This window comes from Crocuta crocuta, unplaced genomic scaffold (assembly GCF_008692635.1).
Source record: "Crocuta crocuta isolate KB4526 unplaced genomic scaffold, BGI_CrCroc_1.0 scaffold65, whole genome shotgun sequence".
Lineage (NCBI taxonomy): Eukaryota > Metazoa > Chordata > Mammalia > Carnivora > Hyaenidae > Crocuta > Crocuta crocuta.
Window position 1 is genome coordinate 4111863 of NW_027530683.1, and position 27409 is coordinate 4139271.

The 27409-nt window shown below is 38.1% G+C and overlaps 1 long non-coding RNA gene across 1 annotated transcript in view; it reads right to left on the reverse strand.

Moving 5' to 3' along the window:
* Positions 1 to 26254, reverse strand: part of LOC144235651 (uncharacterized) — a 53325-nt gene extending 27071 nt beyond the window's left edge. The window contains exon 1 of the long non-coding RNA XR_013336281.1: positions 26224 to 26254. This is a non-coding gene — a long non-coding RNA (uncharacterized LOC144235651). The remainder of the gene's footprint in view (positions 1 to 26223) is intronic.
* Between the last annotated feature and the right edge of the window lie 1155 nt (positions 26255 to 27409).

The window sequence follows — 27409 nt, forward strand, 5'->3', positions numbered from 1 at the left end:
CCAAGGTGAAATAGAAAATGTTCCAGAAAGGAGTGAGAACATCAGGATGCCAGCTAACAGAAGAGTGTTAGGGATCCTCCCCCAGAAAAAATGTTAAGGATCTGGGAACTCTTTCTTTTCTTTTTGCTCCTTCCTTCCTTGTTTTTTTAAGCAGTTATTATTTTTAGTTACTTATTTACTTTTTGGCAACTATCTAGTGAGAAAAGTTTTTTCTTTCCCCCTAGCTCAAAAATTTTTCAGTATGAAGCATCTGAATGACCCAGTGCCTTCTCTCTGGGAGAGCGCAGCTCCAGGGAATGAAGACCAATGACCTCCAGCCATCATTCTTGGAGGTGGTCATAGAGAGTTAGAGACTCTGGGCCTACTGAGAGAGACAGGAAGCCAAACCAGCATATAGAGCCAAAAGAGATCTGCAGACTAAGAATGGCCTTTGGTCACCCGGGATTGCTAGGAGTGAAATCACAAAGGAACAGCATGCAGCATCATTGACTGACCAATTATTGGATTTAGGCATTGGCAGCAAAACAAAGCACTGAGGACAACAGCATATGCACCTAGGTGGTGACAGAGCTGGGATCTGTACTTGTGGGAAATCAGTATTAAAATGCCCCTTTTCAGGGCGCGTGGGTGGCTCAGTTGGTTAAGCATCCAGCCTCAGCTCAGGTCATGACCTCATGGTTCATGAGTTTGAGCCCCGTGTCAGGCTCTGTGCTGACTGCTTCGGATTCTGTGTCTCCCCCTCTTCTCTGCTCCTCCCCTGCTAACGCCCCCTCTCTCTCTCTGTCTCTTTCTCAAAAATATATGAAACATTAAAAAAAATTTTTTAAGTGCTCTGTCTCTCTGTCTTTCTCTCCCTTTCAAAAATAAACATTTTTTAAATATTAAAAACAAATAAAATGCCCCTTTCCTGGGCACCTGGCTGGCTCAGTCAGTGGAGCATGTGACTCTTGATCTCAGGGTTGTGAGTTCGAGCCCCATGTTGGGTAGTGGTCACTTAAAAATAAAATCTTTAAAATAAAATAAAATGCCCTTCTACAGAAGAAATTACTAAATAAATAAATAAGACACTACATAGGCTTAGGGGAGAACAAGAGTAGGGAGAGTTACATGTGTACATGACACAGGACTGTGTTATTGTCCACAGCCCCACCACAGAGAGCTGGGGTACAGCTACAGTGGCAGAGAACTTCCATCAAAAAGTAGACAGCTACAACGTTAAGCTGCTAGCCGTGGTAAGAGCAGCTACTTCCATTAAGGGAACATAAAACTGAAAGCTGCAAATGACACTTTTTCTGTTCTGTGCTTTGCTTTCCAGCAAGTCACGTGTTTATCAAACTTCTCTTTATTTAAAACTGGATAATACTTCTTTCTCACCTTGCAGGTGCCTCTCAAAAGACAGTCAACACAATGCTATGCTTTGACTACTTGTGTTTTTTAACAGTAAACCGAAATCAGCATTTTTAATCAACCACATTGGAGCAGATTGAGAGAGAAAGACTAATGTGTTCCAATTGCCTCGTTCCTCTTTATGACCAAGCAGGAAGTTTCAGAGCAAACCTCCTCCTCTCAGGAAGTTTACGTCAAAATGAGTATTGACATCCTGTTTAATAGAGTCTTAAAATTTTTCCTCAATTCCAGACACTCACTATTTGAATTAAAATGTTTGAGTAATCTGTCCTGAAATTATGTTTCCTTTGACTGTCAGAAGACTGTGTGTATCTGTTCTAAGTGACAAATGGAGTATCTCTATGACTAATAATGATAAAAGTTAAAGCTTTTTTAGTAGTAAGTACTTGTAATTATAACTCTTATTTATATCAGTATTCTCTATTCCTTATTCATTTGACCTTTCAAGCAAGTCCTTGTTAATTATCTTCTGATTCATTAGTTATGCTGCCAATACACTAAAAACAAGCAAATAAAACCCTGAGTGAAACATTCTGGTGCTTTCCTCCAGGACATACTATGTAATACGGAAGTGAGGGAGGTGAGGCGGTGGTGGTTCTGGATCCTCTAGAAACTGGCTGTATGACTTTGGCTGAGTCTCATAACCTCTCTGGCTTCAGTTTTCTCCCCTGAAAATGAGGTGGGTGGCTAAATGATCTTCAGTACATCCTGTGCAGTTGTACCTTGGAGAAGTGGAAATCTTTATCTCAGATGCTACAAAGTCAAACTTCTTCAATTAAAAGAAAAAAAAGTACTCTAAGGGTAAGCCTTGTTTCACCTTCCTAAGTGTATTGCTTAGGATTCTTTAGGGTTGCAAGCAATAGAAATCCAAATGGACCTTATGTAGATAAGAAGGAAAAATTATTATAAAGGTATAGAAGCATCTCACAGAACTCAAGGACAGAAAACCATCTGCATATAAGGAACCAGGAAGACAAGTGTCCAAAGCACTCCCCTCTGGCCTCCCCCTCTCTTTGTACATCTGCTTCATCCCACCTCCTCTCTGTAGACCAGGCTCTTCCACTTCCCCTGACCACATCATGGAAAAGAACAGCCTGGAAGCTCTTGAGTTTAAAAGTTATAGTCCAGACATATAAAGAAAAATGTCTCTCTTAGTCTAGTCCAAATACCATATTCCAGAAAAGACTCTAACTGGTCCGCATTAGGACAGATGCCCACCCCTGGACTAATTGACTGCCATGTAGGTTTGAGGCTGCTTAGACTAAGAACATAACAGCTCTCACCAGAATCCTGAGGAAAAGTAGGAAATTTCTAGAAATGGAAAATAAATAGAAAATCCAACAGACATTCTTGCACTAAAATTCCACTTAACACAATAGTATTTTTTCATTTTGAAATAATTGTAGATTCACAGGAATTTGAAAAATTAGTACAGAGAGGTTCCACCTAGTTTCCCTCAGTAGTAGCATTGTACATAACTGTAGTATAATATCAAAAGCAGGAAATTGACATGGTACAATCCGTAGAATTTATTCAGATTTCACCACCTTGACATGCACTCATTTGTATGTGTATAAAATCTGTGCAATTTTATCACATCTTTATAGATTTGTGTAACCACCACCATCATCAAGATCTAGAACAATTCCATCAGCACAAAGATCCTATGTACAAATGCACAGTTCACTTAATTTTCATGAAGTAAATGCATGCATGCATGCAATTCAGTGCAAGAAACGAAATCACCACCATTTCAGATCTCCTTGTACCTCTTTTCAGTCATTACTCTCCCTTAAGAGTGAATCACATATTATGTACTCTTTTGTATCTGACTTCTTTTGCTCAATATTATATTTGTGGCTTTCACTTATAATTGCTTTATATAATTATAGTTCACTCATTCTTTAAGGAACTTAACTTTTTAACAATTTTTAACAGTGCAATAACCTGTACATTTTTAAAGTGTACAATTTGATGAGCTTTGACATATGTACACATATATCTGTAGCAATAACACATGAAGATAATGAACATATCTACTTCCTCAAAATATTCCATGAATTTTTCCATTTGTTTTAACGTTTATTCATTTTTGAGATACAGAGAGAGACAGCAAGTGACCAGGGGATGGGAGAAGAGAAAGACACAGAATCTGAAGCAGGCTCCAGGCTTTGAGCTGTCAGCACAGAGTCCGACGTGGGACTCGAATCCACCAACCAAGAGATCATGACCTGAGCCGAAGTCAGACATTTAACTGACTGAGTGTCTTCCCAGGCACCCCTATTCCAAGAATTTTTAAAATTAACACTGGGGCTTGAAAAAAAGTGAACTTCTTAGGGCTCCATTGACTTTCAGATCTTTTGTGGAAGCTTGGGATAATAATTTACTTTTCTCTATTGTTAGGACTTTAGTGAGAAAAGTTCTTATGTATGTTCTATCAAAAAATATCTAGCTTTACAAGATCATAAATGTAAATAATTATTCTAAACTGACACCTGAAGTGGTTCTACGAAGCAATGTTACCTGTGACAGCTGGAGACAAATGGGAAATCTTGACATAAAAGCAGACGCAATCCACAGACACAAACGTGGACACACACGCATTCACGCAAAAAGACTAACTGGACCAAAATCCTGGATTGACTAACAGGTGCAAACCCCAAAGTGTAGGTAGAATAAGGGTGTTTAGAGGGCTATAGACCAAAGGACATTTACTCATTTTATACACATATAAAACTTACATAGCACTATTCTTTTTTTTTTTTNGTAAATTCCTAGCAGACATAGCACTATTCTTAAATGTGCACAAACGTAGCTGTTAAAATGAACAGTTCTCCACATTCATTCATTCACATATCCTCAAAGATTCTCAGTAACTCTTCTTAACTGACTTGGCCCATTTTGTGAAGAGATGTAAAGAACTCTGACTAACGTTTAAGGGCAGATCAAATGGGTGAAACTGGAATTCAGTTCTCTTCATTCCATTGCTTAGGTCATGGAAAACTGTCCCTTCAGCTTCAGACTACTGTTGCTCTCCAGAGACAATAAACACCACACATGTGTAAAAAAGTGGATATACTAAATAAAGTGAGTAAAAATCTTTATATGTATTATTTTTGCTCTGTTCCTTTCCTATAGGTGATCTAAAAGGGAATGTTTTCATATATAAATATTTACAGAACTCCCCCTGCCTCAAGTATAGGGAGTGAGGAGGATACAAAAACAAATAGCATAACGTTTCTGTGCTTAGGGTGTTTATGGGGGGGTCGGTGTTTTGGGGGTTTTTTGTTTATTTGTTGCAAGTTTCTATTTAAATTCCAGTTAGTTAATATACAGTGTAATCTTAGTTTCAGGAGTAGAATTTAATAATTCATCGCTTACCTATAACACCCAGTGCTCATCATAACATGTGCCCTCCTTAATCCCCATCACTCATTTAGCCCTTCCCCCCACCCACCTTCCCTCCAGCAACCCTTAGTGTGTTCTCTATAGTTAAGAGTCTGTTTTATGGTCTGTCTCTCTCACTTTTTTCCCTATGTTCATCTGTTTTGCTTTTAAATTCCACTTATGAGTGAAATCATATGGTATTTGTCTTTCTCTGACTGACTTATTTTGCTTCGCATAACAGTCTCTAGTTCCATCCACATCATTGCAAACGGCAAGATTTCATTCTTTTTGATGGCTTCATAATATCCCATCCTATATATGTACCACATCTTCTTTGTCCATCATCATCAGTGGACATTTGGGCTCTTTCCATAATTTGGCTGTTGTTGATAGTGCTGTTATAAACATCTGGGCGCATGTATCCCTTTGAATCGGTATTTTTGTATTCTTTAGGTAAATACCTAGGAGTGCAATTGCTGGGTCCTAGGATAGTTCTATTTTTAACTTTTTGAAGAACCTCAATACTATTTTCCAGAGTTAGGGAGTTTATGTTCTAATGAACACACCTACCTAGCCTTATAAGGGAATAAATAGTCTTTGCATTTTTAATTGAAGTATAGTTGACGTGCAACATCATATTAGTTTCAGGTGCACAACATAGTGATTCAACAAGTCTATACATTACTCAGTGCTCACCACAATTATTCACCATCCCTGTCACCATACAGTGTTACACCAATATTGTTGACTATATTCCCTATGCTGTACTTTCCATCCCCATGACTTACTTATTTTATAACTGGAAGTTTGTACCTCTGAATCCCCTTCACCCATTTCTCCATCCTCCCATTACCCCTCCACTCTGGTAACCACCAGTTTGTTTTCTATATTTATGTGTTTGTTGCTGTTTATGTTTTTTTAGATTCCACATATAGAGAAATCATATGACATTTGTCTTTTTCTGTCTGACTTATTTCATCTAGCACAATACCTCCAAGATCTATCCATGTTGTTGTGAGTGGCAAGATATCATTCTTTTTCTATGAATGAGCAATATTCCATTGTATATATTTCTCACATCTTCTTTATCCTTTCATCTATGATGGATACTTAGGTTGCTTCCATTTCTAGGCTATTGTAAACAACACTGCAATAACATAGGAGTGCATACATCTTTTCTAATTACTGTTATTATTTTCTTTAGGTAAATACCTAGAAATGGAATTACTAGGTTTTATGGTATTTCTATTTTACATTTTTTGAGGAACCTACATACTGTTTTCCACAGTGGCTGCTCCAATTAACATACCCACCAACAGTGCATGAGAGCTCCCTTTTCTCTACATCCCCACCAACACTTGTTATTTCTTGTCTGTTTGATACTAGCCATTCTGACTGGTGTGAGGTGATATCTCATTGTGGTTTTGATTTGCATTTCCCTGTGATGAGTGATGTTGAGCATCTTTTCATGTGTCTGTTTGCCATCTGTATATCTTCTTCAGAGAAATGTCTATTCAGGTCCTCTGCCCATTTTTAATCAGATTATTTGGGTTTTTTGGTGTTGAGTTGCATGAGTTCTTTATATATTTTGGATATTAGCCCCTTAAATGATATACACTTTGCAAATATCCTCTGCCTTTCAGTAGATTGTCCTATCATTTTGTTGTTGGTTTCCTTCACTGTGCAAAAAACTTTTAGTTTGATGTGGTCCCACTTGCTTATTTTTGCTTTCTCGTTTTTGTTTCCTTTGCTTGAGGAAACAAGCAGAAAAATATTGCTAAGACAGATGTCCAAGAGATTACCACCTATTTTTTCTTTTAGGGGTTTTATAGTTTGAGGTGTTATATTCAGGTCTTTAATCCATTTTGAGTTTCTTTTGTGTGTATGGTATAAGCAAGTGGTGTAGCTTTATTCTTTTGCATGTAGTTGTCCAATTTCCCCAACACCATTTATTAAGATACTATCTTTTCCCCATTTTATATTCCTGTCTCCTTTGTCCTAGATTACTTGACTGTATAAGCATGGGTTTATTTCTGGCTCTATTCTGTTCCATTGATCTATGTATCTGTTTTTGTGCCAGTACCATACTGTTTTGAATACTATAGCTTTGCATTTTAATTTATTTTTTATATGATTTGTTTTTTATTTTTGAGAGAGAGAGCAAGAGTGTAATCAGGGGAGAGGGGCAGAGGGAGAGAGAGAATCTCAAGCAGACTCCAAGCTCAGCACAGAGCCTGATGTGGGAGTCAATCCCACAACCCTGGGATCATGACCTGTATAAGATATGTCATCACATCTAGTGTCTTCCTCTGTATGCTTATTATTAATGCTTGTTATCATGATTGCAGGTGCTAGAGAGAAAGTCTGCTAATATAAACAAATTAAAATGAAACCAATAATTTGGAAGGGATTATTAGAATTATTATCCTATCAAGTTTTTAATAATTTAATGTCAATTGGAAGTCTACCATGGGCAAGTTTTCCAAAGAGGATAACCATTTCCAAAACTCATTCTCATTATTGAGATTAAAGGTCACTTTTAAATTAATCTGTGTTCAATATTTATCTTTTCCTATATTGTGGAAACAGACTATACCCTCCACAAAAGTTCGAGGGTACCAAGACAAAACCAGGTGTTTACCTAATTGTAATTATCACACTAAAAGTCTTTTACTGTGGTATTTATTAAAGATCATCAAATTTGTAGATTTTGCCTCTGTTGACATATCTTCTTAATTAACAGCATAAGTAAAACCTATTAACATATAAAAATGAATTGTTTTAGTTTGGTAAGTCATAAACTCTGATAAAAACCTAGTCATTGTTGGTTGGACATATTTCACGTTGTATACTGATGTCTGTTGCCAACATGTATTTGATCAAAGTCTGTGCTTTAGAACAAAAAGCTTCCGAGTGCTCCTCTAGTCACCTTTCAACTTCTTTGTAGACTTGTCAAGAAGCTCTTAAGTAAAGAAGCATTTAAATTGAAAGCAATGAAATGTATTCTGTATTACCTGATACAGCTTCCACATATCCCACCTGCTCTGTTCCTCTCGTGTGCTGACCCCACTCTTTGCATCCCTTTCTATCAGTGTCTGAGTGTTGAACCAGCCCAGACCAAGAGAATCTCCAGATGAGGCCGTGTCCTGCTGTACATCATCGCAGTGATTGATAGTTGAAGAATTGTAAGGAAGAAGAGAGCAGTCAAAAGACTCTAAAGACAGAACAACATGATTTTCAACAAGGGAAGAAAGATAGATTCTGCCTACTGTATTCTGACAAACTTAACAGTACCAGGAGAAAGTTGAGAACGGATTTCCATAAATGATTTGCGTGTACTTATAGGATAGGACAGGGATCATTTGGAACCAGCATGAGTTTACTGAAAACAGGGTAAACCACACTAACTTTATTTCTTTTTCGGATAATATTGGTAGATTTGTAGTAAAGGAGAATGCTATATGAAGAAGTTAGGACATTGAACTCTTTGTGGACAAGATGAAGAATTATGGATCAGATTATAATGCTATTAGATCTTGCTTGAATGACTTTGGCCCCAAAAAGCAGATGTATGTTCTCTTGGACAAGTCTTTCATTTATGCTGCAGGAATCTGTCATGGGCTCTATTGCACTTCACGTTTAATTAATGGTTTGATAGAAACTCGCATGTGATTAAGTTTGTATAGATCACATGTAGTTAAGGATTACTAATTTGTTCACTGACACTAAAATTTATTTGATAAAGCATTGTAAATGCCATCATTTCAGTTAAAAATCAACTCCACAAGTATAGTTCAGGTAAACAGGTCCTTCAGCAGTATCTGGAAGGACAAAAATTTTAGTATACTACAATCTTGGGCTTTGTTAATTAAAATTCAGTGCATGGAACCAGAGGGACATTGGCCCTATCTATTCTCGTTTGATCAGACAACATCATATTCTCAAAAAAGCATTGAGGAGTGCCTGGGTGGCTCAGTCAGTTAGGCATCTGACTCTTGATTTCTGCTCAGGTCATGATCTCACAGTTTGTGGGATCGAGCTTTGTGTTGGGGCTCTGTGCTGACAGTGTGGAGCCTGCTTGGGATTCTCTCTCCCCCTCTCTCTACCCTACTCACACTCTGTCTCTCTCAAAATAAATGAATAAAAATTTTTAAAAAGCATTGCTAAGGCCAAAAGTATCAAAGGAGGCCAACCAGGATATTAGGAATTTGAACCTATGTCTTATGAAACTGCTGAAGAAATGGTTTTGTTGAGGGGAGAAGAGTCAATATATTTTCAGATATCTGAAGGAGAGTTATGTGGCAGGTATTAAACTTAGTATTTATGACTTTAGAGAACAAAACCAGGATTAATATATAGAAACTACATGTAGACAAAGCTTAGCTCAATATAAGAACTTTGTAGCCATTAGAGTTGTAGGCTACTTTGGGCGGGTGTGGTAGACAGACTAATGGTATCTACATCTTTATCCCTGGAGCCCCTGAATGTGTTACTGTACATGCCAAAAGGCCATCTACTTTGTAGACGAGATTAAGAATCTTAAGGAGATTACCTGATGAGCCCAAAGTAATAACAGAGGTTTTTAAAAGATAGAAGAGAGGCACCTGGGTGGCTCAGTCATTTAAGCATCCAACTCTTGATTTCGGCTCAGGTCATAATCTCAAGGTTCATGGGATCAACCCCTGCATTGGACTCTGTGCTGACAGTGCAGAGCCTGCTTGGGATTCTCTATCCCTCTCTCTCTGCCCACACATGTGCACGCTCTGTCTCTCAAAATAAATAAATAAACATTAAAAAAGAAATTCTATAAAAAATTTAAAAATAAAATAAAAAATGGAAGAGGGAAGAGAATCAGAGGAGTAGTGATGATGGCAGCAGAGGGCCAGGGTGAACGGGAGAAATGAAAATGTTATGTTGCTGGGTTTAAAGATTGAAGAAGGGGCCATAAGCCAAGGAATGCAGGCAGCTTCTAGAAACCGGAAAGACAAGGAAACAGATGCTTACTTAGAGTCTCTGGAGGGAATTCAGTCCTGTCAGCACACTGAATTGGGGTTAGTGAAATTCCTCTTGGAGATGTTCAACCTCCAGGACTATAAGATTATATTTTTGTGTTATGAAGCCACTAAATTTGTGGTAATTTGTTTCAGTGATAAGGGGAAACCAATGTAGAGGGTCCATAAATTTCCATTATCACGAGTATGGTAGTAAAGTAGGATGATTTTATTCTGGAGAGCTGAGATTTTTGTAAAGGATTGTACTAGAATGATCTAAATAGTCTTTTCTACCTCGACTGAGCCCTCTTTTTTCATTTTTTGATTATTTTTCCTTGGAGATCTTAAGTATTTCCCATAACTTCAACTATCACCTCTTTATTAATAATAGCCAAATTCATATTTCTAGGCCTAATTTATCTTGAGTTCTATTTACACATATCTCATTAGCCGACATATTCATTTGGACATCCTGAAATCCCTTTAAGTCCAATATGCCCCCAGGAAGGAAACAATGCAGGGACTGAGAGTTTAGAATGCAGAGAGGTAAATATGGTCTTTCCTTGAAGGAGGAAAAATAAGACCAACTTCTCTTCTATAAATGAATAAATCTAAAATTGAGAAAAATCAGCCATGAAGAATTCTGATGACAAAATGTCAAGAGCTTTTGTGCAGCTTTTGTGTCAGGAGGCTTTTTAACTTAAAGGGAGATAAAGATATTTTTCCTTAAACTGTTCTTCTCTGAGTTTTTTCTTTTAAAAAAATTTTTTTTAATGTTTTATTTATTTCTAGCAGAGAGAGAGACAGAGAGAGACAGCGTGAGCAGGGGAGAGTCAGAGAGAGAGAGAGAGAGTCACAGACTCTGAAACAGGCTCCAGGCTCTGAGCTGGCAGTCAGCACAGAGCCCGACGCGGGGCTCGAACCCACGAACCGCGAGATCATGACCTGAGCGAAAGTCGGACGCTTAACCGACTAAGCCACCTGGGCGCCCCTCTCTGAGTTTTTTCTTAAATGTTATGTTCTTAACAAGAAAAATTAGACTACATAATATCTGGACCTGATCTGCATGTCATCAGCCGTCTCTCTTAAGACTAGGCTGAGCCCAGTAAAATGGCAAAATGATCAACATGGGTTCAAATGGCAAAGAGCCATGGACTATAATGGGTAATGCAGGCTCTGGAGTCAGGCTGCGTGGATTGGAGTCACAGCTCTGATAGTTGAGCTATACTCAATATTGGACGAATAGCTTTGGACACACTGATGAACTTCACCTCAGTTTCTTCTTCTATAAAATGCAGATGGATTACCTACTCCTTAGAGTTGTTATACAAATTAAAAAAGATAATACAAGCAAAGTGCTTAGAACAGTGATGGCACATAGCAAATATCAGATTTTTTTTTCAAAAAAAGAAGATAACCACGGACACTCTTGACCATCAACCCAAAGGGAGATTCTAGTTTCCAAGTGGGATTTGTTTGCATACAATATTTAATCCAAGGATACACTGGCTTTTCCACATGGCAGCCTGACTCAGCTTAATCCCTAATTCCTGCCCTGGTGAGACGTCCTTTTTGGTTTCCTAATTCCTGGATCATTTTGGTCCTGACTTGATGTCAACATTCTCCCTGACATCCCAATGACTAATTCGAAACACACCACAACTCCTTTCTGCTTCCTACCCTACCTGCCCCACATGAGCAACTGGACCCACCTGTTCTTCAGGGCTATCAGCCCTCTACTGCCTTCACCTTCCACTTTTCCTAATAGGTGCAACATTCTAGCTCTGGCTTTAGCTCCAAAAGAACCTTTGGTGGTTTTGGCAAGCTGTTATTAAAAAGAGATGAAATTGACTGAGGGAGGGGTTTGTGTATGAGTGTTTATGCTTTTTTTTTNAGCCACCCAGGCGCCCCATATGCTTCTTTAAATCTTATTGAATGTGATGTCCAACATACCTCATAAGTAATTGAAGAGGTCTTACTTGAAAAGTGTTATTTTTTTTAAGGAGCAGCAGGCAAAAGTTTATTGGAGTGTAAGTTCAGAAAGTAAGAATAGTATGAAAGTTCTCTTTACAGAGAGGAGGCATTTGAAAGTGAATGCCCCTATTCTTTTTTTATCAAGTTTTTATTTTTTAAACTTTATTTATTTTTGAGAGAGAGAGAGACAGAGTGTGAGTGGAGGAGGGGCAGAGAGAAAGGGAGACACAGAATCCAAAGCAGGCTCCAGGCTCTGAGCCGTCAGCAGGCTTAACCAACAGAGCCACCCAGGTGTCCCCTTTTTATTAAGTTTTTAATTTTAATTCCAGTGTGGTTGACATAGTGTTATATTAGTTTCAGGTGTACAATATAGTGATTCAACAATTCCGTAAGTTACTCAGTGCTCATCATGGTATGTGTACTCTTGGCCCCTTTATTTCCTCCAAACCCCACCTACCTCCTCTCTGGTAACCATCAGTTTGTTCTCTGTAGTTAAGACTCAGCTTCTTGGTTTGTCTCTCCGCTCCCCTTTTTTTTTTCCTTTGCTCGTTTGTTTTGTTTCTTAAATTCCACATATGAGTGATATCATATGGTATTTGTCTCTCTCTGACTGACTTATTTTGCTTAGTGGTATACTGCATCCATGTCGTTGCAAATGGCAATATTTCATTCTTTTCTATGGCTGAATAATGTTCCATTGTACATATATACCACATCTTTATCCATTCATCTGCTGATGGACACTTGGACTGCTTCCATAATTTGGCTATTGTAAATAATGCTGCAATAAACATAGGGGTGCATATATCCCTTTGGATTAGTGTTTTTGAATTTTGGGAGTGAATACCCAGTAGTGTGGTTACTAGATCATTGGGTAGTTTTTTTTTTTTGAGGAACCTCCATACCGTCTCCCACAGTGGCTGCACCAGTTTGCATTCCCACCAACAGTGCAAAAGGATTCCTTTTTCTCCACATCCTTGCCAACACTTGTTGTTTCTTATATTTTTTATTTTAGCCATTCTGACAATGTAAGTTGATATCTCATTGTGGTATTGATTTGCATTTCCCTGATGATGAGTGATGCTGAGCATCTTTTCATTTGTCTGTTGGCCATCTGGATGTCTTCTTTGGAGAAATATCTGTTCATGTTAAGACTATTATTCTTAATAAATAGATATGGTAGAAAAACTTATAGACTACTCTATATTCTCTTATCCAAATCAGAGAATAGACTAAACAATAAGCCCATGTAACCATAAACCAGGCACCATCATCCACTTGGTGGCATCTGAATTATAAATATAATTTGAGCTCACAGAAAATAATACATTTTCATAAGATTGGCCTTATCAAAATTAAATCTTTCACATGACCACAAATAGCCATTTTAAAGTGGTGTCCAGTGACAAATATAATGACGTAGAGATAAGGAAACATGTCAATGTTGACTATGAAGTTAAAAAATAGAAATAAATGGCCATACAAGGGACGACCTTTTATACAAGTAGTTTACAAAACACAAATTTATTGAAACATTAACATTTGTATAGCACTATGCAATATACTTTTCATACACTCTACCTCATTTATTTCTTGTAACAGTATTATAACTGTGATGCTATTATTATTCCTATTTTAAAGATGAGGGAATTAAGGGTGGAAAAATTTAGGTAACTCGCCCCAGGTGAGGTTCACACGTGTAAAAAGACGCAGAACCAGAGATTGAATTTCACTTGCCCTGATTCCAAGCCCTGGACTTTTCCCATTATATCCACTGCCTCACTAATACGTGCGCTCCATTTAAATGTATATAAGAGCTATCTAAATAGACTCTTAGAACCTCCATCCTTAGGAAATCTTCAAAAAGAGAATACATTTTAAATAATTTTAGCCAGTCTAAACAGACTTTTAGGCATAATCATCTTGAGGTTATTTTCCACTTTTTAATTTTCAATTACCATCAGCCCACTTCTCGCTTAAGTTTATGACTTATGATCGACCCCACCTGTAACGTATTCACAGAGGCAGCCGGAGCGTCTGCTTTGGAAAGGTCCCATTTAATCAAAAGCAGTATTGTGTAGGCGACCAGGTAGGTAACTGTCTCCTACGTCACAACCTTCCGACCTGGGCTCCATTCATAAACTCACTAGAGGCTGGGTCAGTAAATGTTTCAGGTCCCTTCTGCTTCCCCCTCACCCCTGCAGGGACCCAGCCTCCCTGCTCGCCCAGCAACTCGCCTCCTTGAAAAGGTCTGCCCGAGGGGAAAGACCCACTTAGACCTCTGTCTTCTCAAAAGTGTTTCGTTTTGCTTTTGGTGAGAGCCATTCAAAACGTTTTCCTCAGAAATCTTGTCCTGGAATACGCACGGTGACCTGAAGAGATCTGAAGGTCTCTTCAGGCTGGCGGCCACCCCCTCAGGGCCGGGGCACCACCCGGAGGGCGCGCTGTGGGAGCCGGGTTGCTGTGGGCGGAGCGCTGGCCTCAGCTGCGCGGATTGTGCCTGTGCCGAGGCCCCTGGTTCGGTTCCGCTCGGCTCAGGAGGAGCAGGCGGCCACCAGGGCAGAAGGTGAGGTGGCAAAGATGTGGATCCAGGCCAGAGGGGTGAGCATGGCTCAGTGCGAGGGTGGATGCCCACCCTGGGTTTGTAGTCAGGGTCCTAGGGTTAACACTGGACAGAAAACAAAAATGATCTGCTCCGAACTACCAAGAAATTCCTTTATTCCACAAGAGCTTTAGAAGCCTCTCTAGACCCAGTTTCCAATTATAAAAGTCCTTAATGGCGTAACCCCGGGCAGGGGTCTTGACACGAGTTGCTCCCAAACTCACAGCGCTCATCTTTAGAGCTTTTTCCTTTTGGTAAGANGCTGTGTAGAGTATACTCGGCCTATGAAATACCATCAACATTAAAAGTGTCTTATTGAATTAAATCTAGTTTTTAAATTGTCCACAGTGTAGTTTTTTTAACAATATAATAATATATAATAATTTAAAACTTTTTATTTTGAGAGAGAGAGAAACAGAGCAGGGAAGGGGAGAGAGAGAGAGAGAGGGAGGGAGGGAGGGAGGGAGAGGGAGAGAGAGGGAGACACAGAATCTGAAGTAGGCCCCAGGCTGGGAGCTGTCAAGCACAGAGCCCAATATGGGGCTCAAATTTACAAACCATGAGATCATGACCTGAGGGGAAGTCGGACACTTAACCGACAGAGCCACCCAAGTACCCCTATATAATAATTTTTAAGACAAATATAGGATGTAACTATTACAATCTTAAGTTTATAAAAGAGAAAAATAAATATAACCAAAAGGCAAAGGAATATACACAGGCAAAAAAAAAAAAAAGAAATTGGGTTTTTAACTTACAGCATATATGAAAATTAACTCAAAAACGGATCAAAGCCCTAAATATAAAAGCAGAAGTATAAAACTCTTAGAAGAAAACATAGAGGGAATGTTTTATGACTTTGGATTTGGAGATGTCTCAAATATGACACCCAAACCACAAATAACAAAATAAAAAAATACATTGTACCTTATAAAACTAAAACATTATCCACATCAAAAGACACTATCAAGACAGTGAAAAGACAGAAAATATTTGCAAATCATATATCTGATAAGGGATTAATATCCAGAATATATAAAGAACTCCTACAACTCAGTAATGAAAAAAACCCAACCCAATTACAAAAGCGGAAAAAGGACTTGAATAGACATTTGTTTAAAGAAGATATACAGGGGTGCCTGGGTGGCTTAGTCAGTTAAATGCCCGGCTTCAGCTCAGGTCATGATCTCGCGGTTCGTGGGTTCAAGCCCTGTGTTGGGCTCTGTGCTGACAGCTAGCTCAGAGCCTGGAACCTGTTTTGGATTCTGTATCTCCCTCTCTCTCTGACGTTCCCCTGCTCACTCGCTCGCTCTCTCTCTCTCTCTCTCAGAAGTAAATAAAACATTAAAAAAATAAAATAAAAAAATAAAGAGGATATACAATGGCCAATAGCACATGAAAAGATATTCAACATCACTAGTCATTAGAGAAACGCAAATGAAAACTGCTATGAGATACTACTTCATGGGGCACCTGGATGGCTCAGTCAGTTGGGCGTGTGACTCTTGATTTCAACTCAGGTCATAATATCATGATTTGTGGGATTGAGCCTGCTTGGGATTCTCTCTCTACTCTCTTTGCCCCTCTCCTGCTCCTGCTCTGTCTTTCTCAAAATAAATAAATAAACTTAAAAAAGAGAGAGAGATACTATATCACACTCATCAGGATGGCTATGATAAAAAATAAAAAAGGTAATAAAAGGTGTTGGTAATGATATGGAGAAATTGGAATCCTCCTGCATGGCTGGTGCAAATATAAAATGGTGTGTACTAGAGAACACTGTGGTGCTTCTGAAAGAAAGAAAGAAAGAAAGAAAGAAAGAAAGAAAGAAAGAAAGAAAGAAAGAAAGAAAGAAAGAAAGAAANAAAATAAAAAAAAAAATTGAGAGCAGGAACTCAGATACTTGTACACCAGCTTTCATAGCAAAGCTAGTCACAACAGCCAAAGGTGGAAACAACCCAAATGTCCATCAACAGTTGAATAACAAAATGTGGTATATCCATGCCATGGAGTATTATTCAGTTCGAAAAGGAATGGAATTCTGATACAGGGTACAATGTGAATGAACCTTGAAAGCATCATGCTGAGTACAATAAACCAGATACAAAAGGACAAATATGATATGACCCCACTTACCAGGAGCTGAGGGGAGGAAGGAAGGAGGAATTACTGTTTAATGGGTACAGAGTTTTTGTTTGGGATAATGAAGAGTGTCTGGAAATGGATAGTGGTGATAGTTGCACAACATAATACCACTGAATCATATACTTAAAAATGGCTAAAATGGTAAATTTTATATTATGTATATTTTATCACAGTAAACAAAAATCTTTTTAAGTTTATTTTGAGAGAGAACGAGAGCAAGTGGGGGAGGGGCAGTGAGGAGCCGTGAGAGAAACACAGGCAGGCTCCATGCTGTCAGTGTAGAGCCCAATGCAAGGCTCGATCTCACAAACCATGAGATTATGACCTGAACTGAAGTCAACGCTTAACCAACTGAGCCACCCAAGTGCCCCCCCCACCAAAATATGTGTAAGCATAGGAAACATGAGTCCTTAACTTTATTTTGAAAGACTTTGTGACCTCCATGTTTTTGCTACAGAGTGAACCGGTAAGCCACCACACCATGGGAACACCAGATCCAAATGTGAGTTTAGTTTAGAAATTGTGTGTATGTATATGTGTAGACAATAAGTGTTTTGTCGACATTAGATATGATTCTTCTTTCTGACTTGTCAGAAGTGTCACAGCCTCTTTGCTTCCTTTCTTCAATATAGTGTGTTTCAGTTATTGAAAGGAGAGATGGAAAAGAAAGTGCTAGTGATGCTGCAGATAACTTAGTTCACCTTCCAACCTGGAGATTGGTTGAAAGAAGAAATGTGAATGACAGAGGCTCTGCTGGCCATGCTTCTCAGCCACTTAATTCCTCCCAGGGTTAGAGGCGCCTAGGACCACATTGTTTATGGATACTCTAACCATCACTTCCTTCTTGAGGTTTAGCTTTCAATGTTTGCAGATGCAGCAAACTGGATTATTTGTTCCTGGTGAGTATTGGCATATATTGAGGTTTACTGTAGAATGTTGACCCTGAACAATAATTCCACACAAAACTTTCATCATGCTTAGAGAAAGGAAATTTGTTTAGTAAGCACTAAACAAAGTGGTACAGACTTATATTAAAACTAGAGCCTTTTATGTGATTAAAATATATCATTACTGTCATTGTTTTTGGAAAGTATGAGTCATTTATAAGTCATGGTAATTTTTTAAAATGTCTTAAAATTTTATTTAGAGAGAGAGAGAGGGAGGGGCAGAAAGAGGGAGAGAAAGAGAATCCCAGGTAAGTTCCACGCTATCAGCGCAGAGCCGGATGCAGGGTTCTAACCACAAACCGTGAGATCATGACCGGAGCTGAAATCAAGAGTCAGATGCTCAACCATCTGCGCCAGCCAGGTACCCCAGTCACGGTAATTTTTATTGTAAAGATTATTTTAAACAAAAATATACCACAGTGGAGAAGGAATGAAAGACATAGGGGTGTGTGTGTGTGTGTGTGTGTGTGTGTGTGTTTTAATATATAACCAAGGAATTTTAATTATAAGAATAGTTTCCTGGGACTTAGCCCACTCAGACTTTAGTGGAAAGTAGCTGACACCAGAAGCTCAACCCACAGTTTCAGTAAACTAATGAGAAACCACCAGCTTTTCAGGATCCTGGGTTACTCCAGGGGTTTAGAGTAAGATTAGAATAGGTATGAGGGGGGCGCCTGGGTGGCTCAGTTGGTTAAGTGTCTGACCTTGGCTCAAGTCATGATCTCATGGTTCATGAATTCGAGCCCCACGTTGGGCTCTGTTCTGACAGCTCAGAGCCTGGAGCCTGCTTCGGATTCTGTGTCCCCCTTACTCTCTACCCCTTCCCCGCTCACACTCTGTCTCTCTCTGTCTCTCAAAAGTAAATAAATGAGATTAAAAATTAAAAAAAAAAAAAAAAAAGAATAGGTATGAGGGACCTAACTCAAAGGAGTGGAAATGGAGGTACCTTATACTCAAAAAGTCAGAAGTACTCTAGATTCTCCAAGGAATTCTGATCAGTTTTAGAAAGTGTGTGCTACCCAGGAATTCCAGTTAGCATAAGAATAATCAGTAATAGGACCAAACTGGGTTGTTTGGTGTCACTGGAATAATTCTCTCCTAAGGATTTTTCTGGAATTTAAGAAGAACCCCAGTGATACATTAGAGAGGCAATTGACCAGATCAAGTGCCCTAAACCTCCTAAATCATCAGTAACTAGCGACTGAGTTACTGATTTTGCCAACAGTATTTAGTTTGGCTTATGACTAAGATTTCTGGTACTAGTATTAGCTTCAAATACAGACTTTTTTCCATCTTAAATGTTTTATGCTTAATCAATGGTAAATATTTACATTTGAGGAAATTAAGGCTCAGATAGGTTACATAATTTATATGAAGCTACACAGACCTGGGATTCAAAGCCCACTGTGTGACTCCAGTGTCACTACTCTTAATCACTGTACTCTGCTGTTCATGCTACTATGATCATTTCATCAAGTGCGGACGTTTAAATTAAATCTTACATGGTTCTAAAATCAGGAAAAAAAGTATATCCTCTTTCTAAGTAAGTCTGTTAGGTTCAGGGCCTGCATCCACGCACATGTACATACAATTAGTCAACAAATAGTTTTGTATGTTTTCAGAAAAATGTATATGAGAGCTGAAAAAATATTGCAATTATAGTTTTCTTTTTATAAAATGCAAAAGAAGAATGAAAGTACAGATGTGTGGCTCAGATAGATTAAAAAGTGAAAAGTAGAGGTGTTGTGGCCATTTCTGGGGACATCTTGAGAAATGGATAAATAATGTTTATAGACCTGTGTTTTCAGGAATAACTACAGTAGCCATAGAGATCATTTGTACACACTCTGGCCTCTCAGTTTCCCTGAGCTCATGTCAGTGACTGCTATGCCCATATCCTGTCATCATTTGGAAATGCTACTTTTCTAAACTAAAAGGTTCGGATACTCCAATCTATGACCATACTCTCCAGTCTTTTCATCTCTCTTGCCCTTCCTCATCTTTAGTGAGTGTTATTTTCCTTCCTTCTTCATGGTCCACCACCCCTGCCTCTCTGTTGACAATAGACCTAAGTTCCTTAACGTCAACTACTTCAGTATACATAATTTCACTTCCTCCAGCCAGTGTCTTTCCTCCTGTTTAGTGGCTGTCTATGTTCTAGAACTCATCCTACCATTTTTGGCTCCCGTAATTATTCTGTTTATCATCCTCCTTACCAATATATTCAGCCACTTCTTCTCAACTAGATCTTTCCATTATCATTTTAACCTAGTTAAGCTTCTCCCATAATAAATACCAAAACCAAACCCCAAAATGGTCTTTGACTTTTCATCTCTCTCAACTCTTGCCCTTCTTACCCTCTTCCCACCTAACCTTGAAAGAAATTGCATATACTCGCTAACTACACTTCTTCCCTCCCCACTCATTCTTGGGTCCACTGCACTCTGTCTTTGATCACCAGCCTTTCTAAAACTACTCTTGCAAAGGCATCAGTGATACCCTAGTCTTAAAAATCCAATAAATGCTTTTTAAAAGAAATATACCAGAAAAAAACACAATTTTTAAAGCATGTAATTCAGTGATTTTTAGTATATTCACAAGGTTCTGTGACCATTACCCCTATCTAATTCCAGACTATTTTTATTATCCTAAAAAAAACCCATAGCCATTAATAATCACTTTCTATTTCCTCTTTCCCGCTGCCTCTGGCAACCACTCATCTACTTTCTGTCTCTATGGATTTGCCCATTCTGGACATTTACTATGAATGGAATCATACAAGATGTGACCTTTTCTGACTGGCTTCTTTCACTTATCATAATGTTTTCAAAGTTCCTCTATGTTGGAGCATGTATCAGTACTTCATTCCTTTTTTTTTTTTTAATGTTTTATTTATTTCTAGGAGAGAGAGAGAGAGACAGCGTGAGCAGGGGAGGGTCAGAGAGAGAGGGAGACACAGACTCTGAAACAGGCTCCAGGCTCTGAGCTGGCAGTCAGCACAGAGCCCGACGCGGGGCTCGAACCCACGAACCGCGAGATCATGACCCAAGCGAAAGTCGGGCGCTTAACCGACTAAGCCACCCAGGCGCCCCAGTACTTCATTCCTTTTTATTGATGAACAATATTCTATAGTATACCACAGAATAGATATATCATTTTGTTTATCAGTTCATCAGTTAATGGACATTTGTGTTGTTTCCACATTTAGGTACTATGAATGATGTTTCTGTGAACATTTGTGTACAAGTTTTTGTGTAATTCTCTGGAGTAAATTCAATTCTCTTGAGTACATACATGAGTGGAATTACTGGGTCATACGATAACTATTTAACCTTTTGAGAAACTGCCAAACTGTTTTCTAAAGCAGGTGCACCATTTTACATTTCTACCAGCAATATATGAGGACTCCAATTTTACCAACTCTTGTTATTATCTGATTTTTTTTATTCTAGCTTTCCTAATGGCATGAAGTGGCATCTCATTGTAGTTTTGACTTGCATTTCCCTTATGACTAAAAATGTTGAGCATCTTTTTATACACTTATTGGCCATGTGTATATCTTTGGAGAAATGTCTATTCAAACCTTTTGCCCGTTTTCAAATTGGGTTATCTTTTTATTACTGAGTTGTGAGAGTTCTTAATATATTCTGGATAATAATAGACCAGTATCAGATGCATGATTTGCAAATATTTTCTCTCATTCTGTGGGCTGTTTTTTCACTTTTTGGTAGTGTCCTTTGACACACAAAAGCTTTTAATTTTGATGAAGTCCAATTTATTTATTTTTCCTTTGGTTTCTTGTGTTTTAGGTGCCATATCTTAGAAACCATTGTCTAAGTCAAGGTCATGAAGATTTATACATATTGTTTGTCATAAGACTTTTATAGTTGGGGTGCCTAGATGTCCCAGTAGGTTAAGCATCCGATTTGAGCTCAGGTCATGATCTCATGGTTTGTGAGTTCAAGCCCAGCTTGAGATTCTCTCTCTTTCCCTCTCTCTCTGCCTCTCACTTGCTCGCTCTCTCTCTCTCTCTCTCTCTCTCAAATAAATGAACTTTTAAAAAATTAAGACTTTTATAGTTTTAGCTCCTACATTGAGGTCTTTAGTCCACTTTAGGTAAATTTTTACATATAGTCTGATGTGGAGATACAAATTCATTATTCTGCATGTGAGTATTCAGATTTTTCAACATCATTTGTTGAAAAAGACTATTGTTTCACCATTGAATCTTCCCATCATCCTTGTTGAACTCAATTGACCGTAGATGTATGGGTCCAGTGGGCACTTTTCATAGTTGACCTCTCAACAACATTTGACTCTTACTGATTGATCACTCCCCCCTTTTGAAAATGCCCCTTTTCTGTCTGGTCAATTACCAGGCATCTTGGGAATTTGCCTGCTTTAGAGATTATACAAAGCATATCCAAAGATAAGTAATTGGGTAGCAGTATGTCTTAGTTGAGTAAGCACATTGCTAGAGGAATCATGAGACATATTTGTGTCATTTTCTGGGAACAGTTTAGTCATACATTTTGTTCATCTTTCTTGGGGGTTATGGATTTGTATTATTATTCTCTTGTAGGAACTCTTTAATATTAAAAAAGTTAATTGTCTATGCTATGAGTGACAAATATTTTTCCTCAGCTTATTCTTAGTCTTTTGACTTTCCATCTGAAAGTTTTTACCATGCAAGTTTTTTTTTCTAGTTAATGTATTAGTTTTTTATGCCTTTTTGGCTTTCTATCATGTTAAGAAAGGCTTTCCCCATCCAGACATTAGCAGGAAAGAAAAAACTCCCATGGTTTTGTCTCATAGTTTCAAACATTTGTTTTTTTACATGTAAATCCTTGATCCATGTGAAATTTGTTCTCAGGGTAGGTGTGAAATATGGATCTTAATTTTTTCTTTCTGGATGGCTGGGGGTTTTTTTGTTTGTTTGTTTCATTTTGATTACATGTAACTGAGTAGTCCTCTCCTAATTTAAATAGCCACTTTTGTCAGATCCAAATTCTCCTGTTTTAAGATGCACTTCTCTGCTTCCTATTTAATTAATTAGTCTGTTCATAAGCCATTTCCACACTGTGAAATTATTATTGCTTTCTAATATATTTTAATATCTCCTCCTTTTTTTCAGAATTAGCTTAGATGGCAGACTTTTTTTTTTTAGATGACAAACTTTAAATGATCCCCATTAAGGAATCATTTCATCTTGTTTATTTCAGCTTGTGAAAATATTTTTTAAAGAAGTTTTTCATTTAAGTTTATTTATTTATTCTGAGGGAGAGAGAGAGGGAGAGAGAGAGAATTCCAAGCAGGCTATGCACTGTGAGCATGGAGCACCGTTCAGGGCTTAAACTCACAAACCATGAGATCATGACTTGAGCTGAAGCCAAGAGCTGGACACTTAGCCAACTTACTGCCCAGTTGCCCCACCAGCCTGTGAAAATATTTTTAAATCTTAATTCTGAGGTAAACTGTTTGCTCTCTCTTTCTTTAATTATCGTATTTAATAACCATGCCTGTAGGTCTTAATCCAATACAAAATCTTCAACAGAAAAGGGCTGGAACTAGAGACCTGGACCTGTAGCATTGTCCAAGAGCCTTATTAGTCTAAGTATGGACTATGAACTAACCCCACCAATACTACTTGGGAGCTTCTTATAAATTTTGAATCTGAGGCCTGAACTCAGGCTTACTCATTCAAAATCTACATTTTAACAAGATCCTTCCCCAAGTGATTTGTGTGCATGTTAAAAGTTCGAGAGCAGTATACCATAGAGATTTCCCTCTAGGATAGTAATCCACAAACTTCACTGCACAATAAATTCATCTGGGGGAGCTTTTAGAAAAATACTGAGCACTGGGGTGCACCCCTGGAGATTGATTTAATTGGTCTGGGGTTGGGACCCTTAGCACTGTAATTTTAAAAACCCTTAATTGTAGCCAGGGTTAAGAAACAGTGCTCTAGAATTACCACTTGATACTGTTAGGGTCCTGGTTACTCAAAAATCAAGAAGGATGGCTTCATCATCTGATGGGGTGTCGGCATTAGAAGATAACCATGATCCAAAAGCATTATCTATGCAACTTGCATCCTCAGAACTTTTTGGCTGTTGCACCGGCCTGGCTGGGCTTTTTTTCCCACCATTTCTTTGGTTTGCTTGATAAATGACTCTTGCTTGCTGATAACGTACCCACTTCTTCATCTTTCTGTTGTGATGAACAGTGAAATTTTCTGGCTTGTCTGCTTACTCTAATAAACCATAAATTGGTCCCAGTCTGTGTTTCTCTCCTATCTTAAATATTTCAGTTCAGAAGCCTGATTTAATTTCATCCCTGCCTGCTAGTTCCAGCTTTCACTTAAGAGATTTTGGGTTTTTGTACAGTTAAAATTCTGTACTCATAAATAGCTATTACAGTGCCCAACTCATCTTACTGTGGGTGATTACTGTGCTGTGGTGATTAGTAAAAACAAGGTGTAGAATTCCCCTGATATACCATCCCAGTAACTTTAGCAAAAGAGGAAATGGGGATTCATTTTGAATGACATTCTGAGAGAACACATAGTGGCTTATAACAATCACTGTGTACTTCCATTAATGCTTATAAGCCAGTGTGTAATAAACTGCTACAGAATTCTGCAGGATACCAGAATCGAGCTTTACACTGTGTAATTATTGGACTATGTACTATTGAAAATTTGTAAAGTTCTCAGTCTACAGTTTCTAGAAACCTGCTCCCCCACTACCCAATCCTTTTTATATTATTTCTCAGAGATTACTAACACTGATTCTGAAATCAATGGGCAAATTCTTTCAGCATCTAAGGGAATAATTCTCAGGAGTCCCGGAGTCTTGAACTCTGTAGAAGTAAGACTATAAGAATAGTACTTATTATTTCTTCACATACTTGTAGGCTTCTCCTCCGCCTGTTAGTTTTGTTCATCTAGCATACGTTAATGAGGACCACGATGTGCTGAACTTGGACAAAGCTGAATAATCAAGAGGTTTACTCTCCATCTGGTGATGGTAATATGTATGTCCCTAGCCAGTACACATCCTTGTGTGAATGAAGTAGATGGGATGGGGTAGATGAAATCCTGTATGTGAAAGTAGCTGGTCTTAAAAGCTCTGAATTTTGAATACTGATGTTACAGATTTTCAGGTTCTAAAGCTTGTCATGGGGTATGGATAAGGTTAACAGTTTTATCTTAGAGGGACTGAAGACAAGTTTCCAAGTAGTATCTTAATTTTTTTCCAGCTCGAAAATATTTCTTTTTGCTTAGAAGATGAGATCTATGCAATAAATTAAGTAGCCCAACTCTCTTCTTTTTCAGCTGTTACAATCATACTACTTCTTTCAAGCAGTGGGCCTGTTTCTTTTTTGAAGTATTTCCTCCCACAGACTTCTAAAGAAAATCTATGGGCGAAAGATTTTTTAAATTATATCAAGATAGAGATTTTTTTTTCCAAGAAAGAGATGTGAAATGTTTGGTATTTTTATTTTGGGCACACAGTCAGAGTGCTAAGGCAGATTTGGCTCAACAAATATTTAGCAACAAGTCACTTATAACATATGTTATGATCTGCCTCAAAATCTGTCCTTTCCAACTTCAGAATAGTAATAGAGAAGAATTGATGATGATGACTGTTTAGCCAATTTATGCCAGGCACCCATTTTATTTGATCTTCACAACAAGCCTCTGAGTTAGGCACTATTATTAACTCCATTTACACATCAGGAAATGGGCACAGGTTCAGGAAATAGACACACCTTGTTTAGTTGCAGCTGTTAAGTGCCAGTGGTAGGATTCAAACACAAGCCTGCCTGACATCAAGGCATAAGTGAGGAACCACCATACAAACTGCCCTCTTTTCTGCTGCTGTTCTCTCTATACTATTGGACAAAGCTTGTCTTCCTGCTTTCCTTCAAGTTGTCGGTGGGATATTGAAGACGCAGACTTGAGACAACTCTTGGAAGCCACAGGCTGAGCAATTTCATCTCTTAATTCCATCCCTATTACGTGTCTGTGGTGATGGGTTGTGTTTTAGTCCGTGTTTGCTTTTGTTTTTTAAGAAAACACTCTGCTTTCCTTCAGTGATATATGAAAATGAAAACAAAACTAAACAAAAACAAAAATGGGAATAATAGTCCTTTTCTAGCTCCTCTGCCCTACTCTTTGAGGAAAAGTCCATGGACTCAGTGGTGCCCATAGGGCCCACTTGAATGTTTGCTTTCTTTTCTGTCCTTGGCATCTCTGCTCTTATCTTAAACTGGCAGAGACACGGACATACACCCTTCCCCAAATACTTTACCTTATATTACACTTTCAGATATTGAACTCAACACCCGATCATAGTCCATTAGAATTGTATACAGAGAATAACTGAGAAAGGAGAATAAAAATATGTTTTACCCAAGGCGCCTGGGTGGCTCAGTCACTTAAGCGTCAGACTTCAGTCCAGTCATGATCTCAAGGTTTGTGAGTTCGAGCCCCACTTCAGGCTCTGTGCTGAAAGCTCAGAGACTGGAGCCTGCTTTGGATCCTGTGTCTCCCTTTTTCTCTGCCTTTCTCCTGCTCATGCTCTGATTCTGTCTCTCAAAAATAAATAAACATTAAAAAAAATTTTAATGTTTTTCTCCAATAATTTAAATATTCTGTAATTGCCTATTTCCAGTAAAAGAGATTCTCACACACACACACACACACACACACACACACACACACACGTATCTTTACTTCACTATAGATTACAATGAATGACCTTACCATTTCAGTATCAGCTCAGCTACTGTTTATGGCCAACTTTAATAGAATGTTGGAATTATAATACTGTTTTCCTGTAGGTTACTGGTTTTTAACTGCTAGGAGGAGAAAACCAGTAGAATAAATATAATACATTCACAGCAATATGAAATTCAGCCTGTAACTTTTCAACACCAAAAAAGGTAATTTTTAAAGTATTTCTTAGCGATTTAGAACGTTTGTTCTCTTTATTTAGTATTTAAGATCTGACTATTTTATTTGAATACAGCTTGGGACCTACTGTATAAATTAAATACCTTTGATTATTTGAAAAATTGTGAAATACATGAAGTTGCCCTCCATGAATCCTTTATCTCCTTTTCTGTGGCATCTTTCTGCAGTCTCCATTATTCCAGGGACTCATGTCCTGCTGCGGCTCCCCAAACCGCCTACAGTCTCCACTGCAGATTTATTAGCCTGGCAGTTGTCCTTTCTTTTCCTTTCTGCGCCCAGCTCCTAGTTCCTACAAGTCTTACACAGGTTGGTAACTGATAAACTAATTTAAAGTAACACATTAATGGCTGACAGCCGTCTTGGGAATTTGGGGAAGAGGTTTGGGAAAAGCCTCTCCCTGTGGCTTTCAAATCCCACCTGGGCAGCCGATTAATTAGCATATCTACGCGTATCTACAAGTGTGGTATTCTTCCTAAACAAATTAATTCACAGGTACTGTATATTTGGAAACAATATATCATTTAAATATAAAGTAGTTCTTTATTTAGGGGGCTATTGCTTGATTGTGTCTCCCAGGTGGGAATTTTTTTTTTTTTAACATCCAGAGTTAAGGTAAGAATTAGGAGACTAATTCAAAAATCATGTATCAGAAACTCAGCTTTTTCCTAGCTCTGTTGCTACTGCATATCCTACATGCATTCCTATATTAATCATTTATAAAATAGGAATAAAGTTTCATACTTTATAGAAATGTCACATAAATTAATGATTATTCATTACAAGTATGAAAAAGTAAACAATAATTGTGATATTTAAAGTCACTATCTTGTGGTTTTCTACAGTATTATCACTTATAAAATTACACAGGTATAAATATAGCATTATAAATTTAAAAGTGGGTGAAATGTTAATTCATATAAACATTAAATCAAGATGAATAGACCTTTGGAAGTGTTAAACATTCAAAATGGATTTC